This window comes from Gallus gallus, chromosome 6, assembly GCF_016699485.2.
Source record: "Gallus gallus isolate bGalGal1 chromosome 6, bGalGal1.mat.broiler.GRCg7b, whole genome shotgun sequence".
Lineage (NCBI taxonomy): Eukaryota > Metazoa > Chordata > Aves > Galliformes > Phasianidae > Gallus > Gallus gallus.
This window is the reverse complement of record NC_052537.1, coordinates 30888853-30902358: the sequence shown is the minus strand read 5'-3', so window position 1 is coordinate 30902358 and position 13506 is coordinate 30888853. Positions and strand designations below refer to the sequence as shown.

The following is a 13506-nucleotide window of genomic DNA, read 5'->3' as shown; positions in this document are numbered from 1 at the left end:
ACTTCCCCACTTCAGCTCTAACAGTCTGGATTTCACGACCCCCTCCCCCGGTCATCCTGTAAGGTCCATCTGCTTTCCCAGTCTTTGAGGTGGGAGGAGAAATTTGGGAAATTATAAGGCCACCATAGGAAATGGTTAATAGCATCATGGCAGGAAGAGGTTATGCCTTGAGACATTGACTCAGTGGACAAAAATTATACTGATACTAAGGAAATCTACCCAGAAAACAGAATGGGGAACTATAACTATGCTGAAGAAATAAATGCTTATTGACTTTACGGGATACAAGGGAAAATATTTTTATAAACTGATAAGTAAAATTGTTCTGATTAAGGTTTTAAAGTCTATAAATAAATTAAAAAAAAGAGAGAGATAAAACATATGAGTCGGAAATATAGATCTTATAGTCTGAAAAGGAAGAGGGGAGATAACTCCATTAAGAAATTGTTCCAAGAAATCATTTTAAATAGTCACTACTGATCTCTTTGTCTTCTAGCTCCTCAGAAGAAATCACCTCTTGCGTTATGCCATTCAAAATGAATTATGCTTTCAATTTTCCTTGTTTCCTGTTATATTCATATTAAACTACTATATTGTGCACAGGAAAGAATCCAGCAAAAACAACTAATCATACTGTATGCTAGGAATGGTTTTCTTCAGATGGCTTTAATTCTGAAGACAAAGGTCAGCAATTTACCACAAAGAATTTAATATTTCCTCCACTTGTGAGCAGTATACTTCCATGGCCTTCACAGTGTTCTTCTATTGCATTTCTGCTGGAAAGAAGGGCTTAGAAAACTTTCTATAAAGGCAGCTCTTTTTTTTTTTTCTTTTCTTTTTCTTTTTCTTTTTTTTTTCTGTGAGACTTTAAGTTGTGAATGCTGTATGAGGGAGCTACCAAATTAACTATAAAGGTCCTCTACCACACACGTACTTAATTAACACGTTTCATAAGCACTGTGATAAAAGGCTCCTTGTAGCTGAGCATTTCTTGTTTCAGTACATGACCACATTGATGCATGAGGGCAGGGACAGTTCATGTTGAACCTTGCACCTCCCAGCCAGTTTTGCTTTGCATACTGACTGAGCAGCCTGGAAATCTGTCTCAGAGCAATAAGGGGAATGGACAAGTTGTGCTTTGAAACTGGGAAGGAAGGCAAAGGCAGCTGTAAATATGCATTATTTAAAATGCTGTAGGATGAGAAACAGATGCTTGTGGAGTTGCAAGTTACACAGCTTATGCTGTCAGTTGGCAAGCGAAACTGGTATCAAATCCACAGCTATGCAAAATCCACTGACACAACTGGCATCCAGGATGGCAGTGCTGGCCAAGACTGAAAAATTGTGGGTGTGGAAATTTTCCTCTCTGCTCTGATCCCTCCCAGGGTGGAGGTGCAATGGCAAGTCAGGTAGGGGAAATCACACTGCACCTGTCTGCAAGATAAACACAGCATTTCTCTTTCAAGGGCTGTCTGTGTATTTATTACCCATCAGCAGGACTTACATTCACTTAAATGAAGAAAAAAAAGAGAAGAAGAAAAGCAAAAAGATGTATTTGCTCTCTGATTCTAGTTCTGATGATCCATATCTCACAGTTAAAGCTTCCAGCTGAATTGCCAGTGTCTGAAATATTCAAAGGAAGAAGTTTCTGATCCCTCCCCAGTGCATGTCGTAAGTGGGTGAGTTGGCAGCAAGCTGCAGTTCCCTTCCTTATTGCTGCCTACCAAGGAGGAAAACCCTGGAAAACTGCCAGATCTGGAGACTTGTTAGGGAAACACTATTTTGCTGATGGGAGGACAAGAAAGGATGAGGCAGAATTCCACATAATTCTGTCAGCTAAACCATAGTTTTGACTTTCATCAGTAAAAAGAAGCTAGCAGCTAATTTATGCACAGGATAAAGGCTTTTTTGAGGAGACATAATTTAGTACTCCCCAGCAACAGAAGGTTAAGATCACTGGGGCTTAGGAAATAACCATAATCTCTCCTTGGGCTGATGGACAAGCTTCCAGCTGGTCTCATATTGTGTGAGAAAAGGTAAAGGAATATCTTATTTGCACAGTGAATTAGAGTGAAAATTTATGGACCTTCTTATAGATTTCATGCAGTCTATAGATGCTAACTACTAGTAATTGTGAGTGATGGCTACTTTCCACACAATTCAACACAGCTATTGAGAATAAAATTCTATCCCTTTTTTTTTTTTTTCAACCAGGATGGCAGGCCTCCATCAAGGCTCCTTTAGGATTTGGAACACATATCAATGCCAGAAAACTTGTGAAAACCACAGGGCTACAGGGTGGATCCATGTCTTCCTTCTCTCTGTGCCGGCCCTGTCGTAATCCCAGGCTGTACTAATGCATGAGGCCCATTGCAGCAGCACTCAGTGGGAGTAACCACAACCTTGTGTGACCTTTGCGTTGGCAGCTCCTCCAGAGTTTGTAACTCTGAATTGCCGCCTTCCAGCTCTTAAGATCTTACCTAAATAAGTTGATTTGTAACTCATAAGAAAGGCTCTGGCCCCCAGGAAGACTTTGAAGTAGGCTCTAAAGAAGACATTAGCCCTAGTCATAGGACAAGGGGTTGTCAATAGCAAAGAACAGTGAGGAAAGGCTGTAATTCTCCTCACAGCTCTGACCAGTGATTCACAGTCACACGAGCATAGGCAATACTGGCATAGACAATATTTTTAGAAGTTGATGGTTTTTTTTTTTTTTTTTTTCCATGGAAGATAATGACGTTATGGTGTTCCACTGACATCCACAGTCTCCTGGGCAGGGATGAAAGCAGCCTCAGAAGGAGAGAGGCTCTACCTTGGAGGAAGAAACCCACAGTGGAGCTAAGAATGGTCATGAGGTCCACTCCCAGCACAAGGACTGCTTAATAGCTGCTCTTCTCACTTTGGCTTTTTTCTCCTCTCCCAAGCAGTAAAGCCTCAGGAATACTTCCACTGACTATGCAAAAAAGGTGTCCACTTCTTTACCGACAGGTCTCCCCCCAGCCCACCCACACTCCTGCCCTCTGTTCTCCCTTGTTCTTGGGCACTGGTACCTGCAGAGGCCTCCAGAAGCTCACAGTGCTACACATTCCCATCCCAGGGCAGTTGGTCCATGTCCATGACCAGAGTGAATACGTCATAGTTTGGTACATTAAATCAACTGGTCCATGCTATTCAGCCAGTTCTGCACCATGGGTTTCTCCCTTCTGTGCTTTAGAGTCAGTTCTGTACCTCTGCAGTGTGACCTCACACGAGGCTCTGTGTGTTGAAGTTTTCATTCAGGATACGTATGCCGAAAGGTACAATGCTATGGATGTAATACCCAAGTGCTGAATGTTGTTCGTTTGGACTGATCAGAGTATTTCTGAAGTGATTGATACCAAATTCCTTCTGTGCCCCAAACCATTTTTCTCTACAAACCATGTTTACACATGCAAAAAATAATTTGAACCAAGTGTTACAAAAGCCTGAAAGCAGTTTAGGGCTGTTACAACACTGCAAACGCTTATGTGTAGCTGAGCCTGATTCTGTTGCTCTCAAGAACAGCCTTACATCAATTATTTAACACTGCTTTTTGTAACTTGCCTAGGTTAGAGCTCTGAAAGTCAATGTGACATGAACAGACCCTCAAGGTGCCACTGTGCAAATATAAGACTGGTGCAGAGCAAAAGGATGGTGAATCTGAAAGCTAGAAGAAATTCACAATTAATTACAGAGATTATATTTTTATGGATCATATGAAAACAGTGAGAGTTCTCATATTTTGAAATTAATAATTCTTCTGGAAAGGGAAGAACTTCCACATTTTTCTTAACATACTACATTTCGATTTGACTTCAATGATTTGGTTGCCAGTATATTTTTAAGGAGCACAGGATTTCAGAATTTTTGGTTCAGTTTTTGTGCTGAACTTTAGTGATTACAGAATAACAAGGAGCTCTTCAGCAAAATCAAATACCAACCTACCTTCCTCCCCAAACCCAGCAGATTTTTCAGAGTTTGTATTATTTCATCTTGCTCTACAGTGTCGCTTCCCTTTGCTGCACTTAACTTTCACTCATCCTTGTTGTTACATCATCCAGGAGACAGCAATTTAAGGTAGAGAATATTTTTATTTCACTTGCATTAGAATTTCCTGGCATTGAATTCGTAGGGTAGAAATGTGAGTAAGTAAATAGAAGTGCTGGCATAACCAAGAACACTATTCAGAAATGGTCTTAACTCTTGCTTCTACCATGCTGAGCAGGAGTTCAGTTTTAATATCGACATTTAGCAGAATTCATGGTCATGCTTCAATTTCTGATCTACAGAGCACAAAGAAACAATTCCAATTATCACCTCCAACGTGTTCTCAAAGCAGCATATAGTGATTATCTGGAAAGTAAAGGGAATCTCTCAATGACTCCAGGGATTCAGCCAAACAGTCAAAAATCTAGTTTTTAACACTCCCCAAATGATTTCCCACACATTATGTCCTGAAAACAGAACTGAAAGTTATGTGTGCAACAACCCCAGAAGCTCTCAACCTCTCTTCTCCTCAAAAGCCAGAAACTAGAAGCAGTAGGACAATAATGGGCCGGCTTTGCACTAAGGTACTTTATCTCGGTCTTGCATCAGATGTGGGCTTAGAAGGAGTATGAATACTAATCCTATTAACTCATGAACTAATTTGCAGTGACTTATATTTAAACTGAAATATTGTATTTACAGTATTCTGTTGTTCATTTGCACTGTCAGGAAAAAAAAACAATGGAATGAGTGGGACTAAAGAACACGGATCAAGGACCTTCACAAAGAAGAAGTACACATTGTGCTTTGTGGCAAAGACTGTTTCAGTAAAAGAAGTGCCACAAAGGTAGACATAAAGCTGGGGAAAAAAGTGCAAGACGGCTTTTATATATTGCAGATATTCAGTAGAACATATATAAAACATGTGAATTTTGATTCATTCAGAACATTTTCTAGCAAAGCCTAGAATAAAACCCAGCCATAATAACCTTAGAGGCCTCTGTAACAACTAGAAGAAACTGAATCAAAATACTGCTTCCTCTACCACTAACACAAATGAGTTATTTTTCTTGACAAACATTAGCTAAGGTTAATTGCATCCCTCCCCGAGAACCTGAATGCATCCCCAAACACAAGCATTTCAGGCTGCTCATCATATGAGTGCACGTCGCAGCATCCCTATGATCCAGTAAATCGTTTCACTCTCTTTTTCCTCTGTACAATTCTCTGCTTTCATTACAAGAGGAATCCTGTACAATTTAATTTAAGGGAAACATTCTCACTGACTTAGCTGAGCTGAACAGAGTCAACCAAACCAGAGGCTTCCTTTGCCCTGCCACCTTCTTTCCATTAATACCCATAGCAAAGTTACAAGTGAGTTCAACGGGAAGGAGTAAGATTTTATCATAAACGTAGTCCTACGTCTCATTCTCCATATACAGCAAATGCTAACTTGGTTTTTGAAATAAATTTCCTTAACAACCAAGTACTACTATTTAACAGGACCCATGAGCACTTCTATAGCATTTTACAATTCCAAATCACTGCATAAGTATTAATTAGCCTTAATGACTCATATTACCTAATAAGATAATGAAAAGCCCCGCAGCTCACAATATCTACTTCTATTTTCAGTAAGAGATGTAATGATCTTTTTAAAAGGATGTGTTCTCTTTTAATTCTTTTTCTGCAAGTTTCTGTCATAACTTCTGTAAAAAAATTCAAAGTGTATTGTGGTATTTTTTTCTTCATTTGTGAAGACCACTTTATTGCTGCAGCCTTTGCCACAAAATAAAAATACAGAGGTTTAAGGACAATATTTATACCTTAGCAGGCTTTCTGTTGAATGACTGTTCACTGAGTGTGGACTCAGTGCTTGGTAAGGAGATGTGGATTTGCTGCCTGTTCTTTACAGAGAATAGCAATGTCTTTCTTGGTTTCTTTCTAGGTTGCCACTGCCAAGGTAATGCTTAATGGATTAAGTCTTGTGAAATAAATTCTGTAAATAGAATGTGGGCTGAGATCATTTCAACTCATTTCCCCTGCGTCCCCTTCCCATCCTGGAAGCTGTCAAGTACAAGCAGCCTGCAAGCAGCCTGTTCGCTCAGTGTTAGTCTTGAGTCTCACTAGATGCATAAAACAGCTTGTTTTTTGCATACTTTCTGTGATGGCATTAAAAAAACTGGAAAGAAAAAAAAAAAAGCTTCTCAATTCCACCCATGGCTATAAACTGGATACAGCTAATCTTGCAAGGGCACCAAACATTGCTCTATTTGTTCATCATTAGAGCACTAGAAACCTAAGTTTATGATAGAATGATAGTTGAATCTGAAGGATTTTAAAGAAAAGAACTGAACCAACTGTGGGTCTGTAAACAAACAAAATGGTTTTGACGTCAGTCACATAATTTCATGGGCTGGAACAGTATCACACAGTCAGTTCTCACCCCTGAAGAGTTTCTATTTTAATTTAGATGCATTCGTGATATGGGACAGCACATCAAATCCAAGAAACTTTAGGGTACTGCTGAAGGCCAGGTCTATGCCTCAAAGGTTGTATAAGCCATGCTTTGAAAAAGCAACAGAGACCTTCTGGCTCAAGGAGAGGGGACAGTTGTGTCTACAGAAGGACAGACAGAAAGGCAGACAGAAAGGTGAGAAGGGGGGAGAGAGGAAGAAAGGAAGGGAAGGAAGGAAGACAGAGAGGAAGGCAGGAAGGCAGAAAGGAAAGGCAGGAAGGAAGGCAGGAAGGCAGGAAGGCAGGAAGGAAGGAAGCAAGGAAGCAAGGAAGGAAGGAAAAAGAGAAAACTAAGAAAAGAAAAAGAGGGCGGGACAGAAGGGAAGCATTCAGAGCAGAGACTGTCAAAGGAAAGGACTTTGTGTGTTCATTAGAAATAAATCAGTTTGAAGATTTTTTCTGCATTGATGCTATCCAGAAAATCTGCATAACTTTTTCCAGAGCAGTAAATCTTACCCACATGTTTCAACAATTCTTCCAGTTTTGCTCTCAGCCCTCCTTGGGTTGTTCTCCCTCTGTGCTCTTTCCATAGAGAACAACTCACGCAGAGAGAGCTTCTGCTCTATGCCACACAAGCATGGTTAGGCTGCCCCAAGTGCAGGTGCACAATGTGCAATTGACACAGAGCTGTGCAGAGCAGCCAAGTAGCCTTGCCCTGTCCCCTAGCCATAGGCACACACCTTCATCAGGAGCTTCCACCTGGATGATGCAAAAACACCAGAAGTTACCACTTCACTGTTTCTGAAAGCGACTGAAATATGTTTTATGCTGCAGTTAGCTAAGGGTACTGATGTGGGAAAATGTATTCCCATACAGAGCGCAGTTCTGACAGCTGTAAGAAAAAAAACATCTGGTATCAACTGAATTTAAAGGGATTCCCTGTGTGGAAAAAAATTATTTGTGAGCATGTGTGTTCATCTGCTTGGACCTTAAATGATACAGAGAAGAGTTCACAGTTTCTTGAATTTCTCTGGAAACATATTTCAGTGAATAGTAGAGCCATGATACATCATGCTGATTTTTAGTTTTATTTACTAGATTGTATTTTCTACTCCACTGGTTCCAGTTCCCCTAGGGTGTGTGAGAACTTGGGGCAGCATGCACACACCACCAGCATCATCCCAACACAGCCAGCCATCTGCCTACATGTTTGGTGAGAGAACAGGAGACACCTCACCTTTCTGTTATTTTTCTTCACAGAATCCCAACTAATTGTTGAATAACAACTTCCAATAAAAATGTAAGGGTTTTTTGGTGTCCTTTTGTTTTTCTTTTTTCTTTTTTCTTTTTTTTTTCCCCCAAGGAAAGCTGATACTTCTGACAAAAACATATTTCTCAAACACTCAACCTCTAGTTTTGGCCGAGAAAATGTGACCAGCCTTTGGTGCAGTATTCAGACAGATATTATCACAGAAGTTATAACTTAATTATAGCTACTTGTGGAATTATTTACAGCAGAAGCAAAGTTTCAGTTTCTTCACTTGATCTATTTGTGGGCATCAGGACCTTCCAAACCTTGCTTTTCAATCACTGTAAACAACAGAGCCGAAGAGTTTGGTGGAGGGAAAATTGGCCATTTCTTTGTGCACTGATTGGGCTGGGCTTTTGATGCCATAGAATCAGGGTGCAGAGCAGAGGTGCAGAAGCTACAGTACATGAGACAACAGGGTTATAGTAGCAGTCTTTCTGCCACAGGATGGAGCTCAGTGCAGGCTGCAAAACATTTTGAGGAGGCTGGATAAATAGTCAAGCATTTCTGTGTCACTGATGGCCATACTGCTGCTTGCTGCTTGCTACACGAACCTATGCTGGCTAGCTGGAAAAGCTCAGCTGGGCAGGTCTATACTCTGTTGCAGTGCCAGCAGCACTGATAGGCCTCCGGGGAGATCAAAAGTGACTGAAAAAGATTACATAGGTGAAGGTCTTGATTGAGAAGTTCAAAAAAGAGGGGAAAAAAAGAGCCAGCTTTTGTAAAAAGTGAGCATGTGAGCTCTGTGTCTTCAATTGTGCCCCACTTACTCAGTTCACCATCACTTCAAAGCATTTCTCACACAGAAGGGTATTTTTAACACCACTGAAAAGAACCCACCAGAAGTAGAAGCTCAAGCTCCTTTTACCCCAAATAAATGGGATACAAACATCACATAAGAGGTTAAATTACACTGGGAGAATTCCCCCCCCCCCCCCCCCCCCCCTTTTAAACCACATGTGGCAAAATTTGGAAGTGATCTTTCTAACTGTAAAATCTTACTGAACAATTTAGCAAAATATATCATCAAGGTTATCCGTCTACCAGAATACAACACATAACCAGAGCCTCCTTGAATGAAGGAGTTAAGCTTTTCTGCAATAACGCAACAAATCACTCCCTGCAACAAACAGAAGACACATTCTAAGGCTGTTTTCCCACAAACTTCAATCTATGGGAAAAAAAATCTTGATTTATTATATAGCATTAGGACAGTTATGAATGAAAATTTGCCAAAGATCAGAATAATTGAGTCTTTCAGCCAAGCAGTTCTTAATGAAAGAAAAAAAGCACAGAATGGATCTGAGCAAAATAAATAAAAAATTCCACACTTTTAACCAACAGAACCTTTTGCATCATTCAGAAATATTCACAGACATCCAGAATCTTTTATCATTAAAAAGACAGTCTGGCCTTTAAAATTACAACTTCTTCATTTTTGTTTACTGAAGGCCTTTAAACCAGTGAGTATCACTAACACGTGGCATCTGGTCATGTCATATTTGTCAAATGAAAGAATTTTTAAGGCTGCACTTCAATACTTTTTCCCTTCCCTTGAAATGTCTCTTTTCCAAAGCTATCATCTGTGAGTTTTAAGGGTAGCAGCAAACCATTTACTAACAGTATCCATTGATATGGATACCAGTGAGAACACTGATTCACTGCCATTAATGTCTAAAAGAGAATCACAGAATGGCGGGGCTTGGAAAGGACCTGCAGAGATCACCGAGTCCAATCCCCTGCCAAAGCAGGTACCTACAATAGGTCACACAGGTAGGAGTCCAGATGGGTCTCCGTAGCTTCTCTGGGCCATCTATTCCAGCGCTCTGCCACCCCTACCATAAAGAAGTTCTTCTGCATGTTTGCTTGAAACTTCCTATGTTCAAGTTTTAGGCCCTGTCTCCTTCTCCTATCACTGTGAACCACCAAGAAGAGCTGGACTCAACCATTCGTGTCCCACCCCTCTTTAGATATTTATTAACATTAATCAGATTCCCCCACAGTCTTCTCCTCAGGCTGAACAGACCCAGATCATCCAGCCTTTCCTCACATTGGAGATACTCCAGGCCCCTTATTGTCTTTGTGGCCCTCTGCTGGACTCCTTCTAAGAGATCCCTGTCTTTTTTGAACGAAAGAGCCCAGAACTGGACACAGTAGTCTAAATGTGGCTTCACCAGGGCAGAATAGAGAGGGAGGATCACCTCCCTGGACCTGCTGGCCACTCCCTTTTTAGTGCACTTCAGGATACCATTGACTTTCTTGGCTACAAGGGCACACTGCTGGCTGATGGACAAACTGTTGTCCACCAGAACATCTAGGTCTTTCCTTGCAAAGCTCCTCTCCAGCAGGTCATTCCCTAACCTGTACTGAGTTTTCACTGATTGAAAGGACTACTAACACCAAGGTTATCCTGGGAAAGGTTACCTGTTTTTATTCAGTTTGCCTTTGGAGCCAGGAGGGGGGCTGCAAGCAGTGCCATTCACAGCAAACAGCTGAGCCTCTCTCAGAGGCCAAGCAAGGCATTCATGTGGCATCCCTCTGAACACTTGCCCTGCTGTGCCCCTTGCCCATTAATTAGCACACAATGGAGGCCACAGAATTTCCCTGCAAAAGGTGTTGTGAGCTTTGGACACAAAAGAAAGTAAAGAAGATCCTTGGCTGCATGGCATTTTCAGCAAAGATGTTTCCAGTTTTTGTTTATTTATCAAAAGACACTGTTACTCTTGGTTGTTTTGATTTTTGTTTCTGTGCACAAGAGGGGAAAAAAGGGTTTTACTAAGCAAGTCTTTCAGTAAGACACCAGATGATGGATAGTCAAACACAGAGTCTCCTGTAAACACAGAGGGAACCAAAAGGTATGAACTGACTCATAATTGTGTCAACACAGGTCGCAGACCCTTGGTTTATTTCAGCCTTCCTGTTTTTCACAGATTTCTTTTCACGCCACACTATTTTTTTTAGGACACAGGCTCTTTTCAGAACATCTTAGTGGGGTGCAAAAGCACGTATGTCTTTACACCAGAATATGGGCATTTACACACACACGTAGGCTCTATTCCACAATTACAACATCAGTGTTTTCCACCCATGGCTTACGTCTGCATTAAATGAAGCAGAGCCTTTCTGTACAGCAGCTAATTCTAGCTCTAATCAAAAGGGAGAAAAGGTCCAGTCCATCCCATTCCCACTCTGAGCTTTTCCATGGAGGCTTTTGGGAAGTATCCAGAACAAAACCTCAGCAGCCTAATCCTCTGGTTCATGCAATGTACTTTTTTTTAACATGTGGCAAAGTGGTAAGACTGTCTGACCAGGAGTGCTGTGAGGCTGACACACAGCAAAGAGTTCTATGGTGAGCAGGACTTATCAATATTTATCTTGATCACTAAACACATTGAATTGAGGTTGTGTCCCTTTCCTTGTATAAAATCATTCTTCTCTGTTGGTTGCCAATTTTCTTAGAGATTGGCAAAACAAGTCTCTCTGCGGTCTCTATTTCATCATCAAATTAGGCTGGCACTGACCAGCAGACTCAGAAGTTGTCAGGGAAGGAACTGATGGCAGACACACCATGCAGCTGGATCCACTGCAAGTCATAGAGAAGTTCAGCTAGCAGGTGACTCAAGAAGGATGGTTCAACATATTTCCTCATAGTATCACCTGTGAAGATACCTTGTCACTTGAAGTCCTGATTTCCTGTTAAAGGACTTGCAGAAAATAGCACACAAATGTGTGTCAAAGCCAAGACAGTTGCTGTGTAAGATAATCTTCCCTCACACATGACCCTGAGTGCCTCGGATCAGCCACACACATGTCAATGACTCAGTGCTATAGACCCAGAAGATCTGGCTCACCTGAGGTGTGTGAGACCTACTGTGTGAACAAGGAGAAGTTTATAAACAGCATCTGTTGGTCTGAGATGCTTCAACCTTGGCCAGATTCCTGACAAAAGGCAGCACCAGGAAGGGTGGATAACCTGATACAGGCTGAGCAGCGCTGTATTTTTGTGTAATCACGCACAATTCTATGGGAAAGCCGCTCAAGTAAGCCAGAGACACAGAACAAGGATTGTGACCTGTTGTGTAAAAATCAGTTGCTGCAATTCCCAATCAACAGGTAATCACTGCAGTGAAGCCATACCCACCAAGAGCATCTCACAGCTCTTGATCTGCTACTTCTTCAATTCATTCATTCCTTCACTCATTCATAAATAAATAAATACAAAACAAATTACATTTAGGAAAAAGCTGCTACCAAAAATGTCAGAAACAGCATTTCAGAAATATTTTGCAGACTTTTTTCAAACTACAAATTTTTATATCTAATATATACTACTACTAATATTTTATATCTTTGCGAAAAGTAAGATTCTTATATAGTGCAGATTTCCCTTGTAGAAACTCAGGTTAGTGGGATGATGGAGAGAATTCCCCATGCAAATTACAATAGATTAAGTTAAATTTGCTTCCTTTACTTTTAGAAATTATTTGAGTTTTTGTATGTCTGCAGAGAGGCTAAATGGCCACGAACTGGAAAAATCTACTCTCTTTTCTTTTGCTCCACTGCTTTTTCTATACCTCCTTTTAGCTCTACAGCTGAAGGTGAGGGAAGTGAAATTTACTGAAAGAGACCATGAAAAGAGTTTCAAAACACTATACATGTTTTCTCTCCATAAACATGCTGTGAAATTTGAATGTAAACAGTGCCAGGGCACTGCCAGTCAGAACCCAGGAATTTACCCAAGGAAGACAAATTATGATGCTCACTATCTCAGCTTCTTGCCTTTCATTCACATATTGCCAGTGTCTGGATTTTATGTCAAAGTGGTGGAAAAAAGGGAGTCTTAGATCGCTGAAATTAACCTCTTGCAGTGAGATCAGTAAAACTGAGCTTTCCACTGACACCTCACAAGGAGATACCCTCTATCTTTGTTTGGCAAGGCAGCAGTCAAAACAATGTTGAAATTTGTCAGGTATGAGCAGGAATCATAGAATCACAGAATCACAAGGTTGGAAAGGACCTACAAGATCATCTAGTCCAACCATCCTCCCATTACCCTTGCTACCACAAGCCACTAAATCATATCTTGTAACTCCTCATCCAGACGCCTCTTGAACACCGCCAGGGACGGCAACTCCACCACCTCCCTGGGCAGGTCATTCCAACACCTGACCACTCTCTGAGAGAAAAAGTTTTTCCTTATGTCTAACCTAAACCTCCCCTGGTACAACTTCTGGCCATTTCCTCGGGTCCCATTTGCTGCCTGGGAGAAGCGGTCAAACCCCTCTTCATCACAGCCTTCCTTCAGGAAGTTATAGAGTACAATGAGGTCTCCCCTGAGCCTCCTCTTCTCCAGAGAGAAATACTGTGCTACAGAAATGGCCACTGCAAGGTTCCTTTCCAAATCTGCAGTGTTCGGTCCACATCAATAAAATAAAATAAAAAAACCCACGTTTTATATGTCCTATTCAGAAACTGCATAAAGACAGTATTGTGATATCAATGCAGGGTAGTACTGTTGAGCAAACCTGCCTGACACAAGGGCAATGGTAGTCACTTCAAACATCATACCCAGTGTATAATTAATATTAACCCCCAACTATATCAGCAATCTCATTGCTTTCATAAATTCTCACTTCCTGCCTGATAAAGAACTACTTATTACAAGGTAATGCAGGATGCAATGCGGGGATTCATTTCTGCATGTCCTTTTACAACTACATTGGCTCTGGAAGGTA

At 41.0% G+C, this 13506-nt stretch overlaps 1 protein-coding gene across 4 annotated transcripts in view; it reads right to left on the bottom strand.

Moving 5' to 3' along the window:
* Positions 1–13506, bottom strand: part of GRK5 (G protein-coupled receptor kinase 5) — a 164059-nt gene that overhangs the window by 83303 nt on the left and 67250 nt on the right. The window lies entirely within an intron of this gene.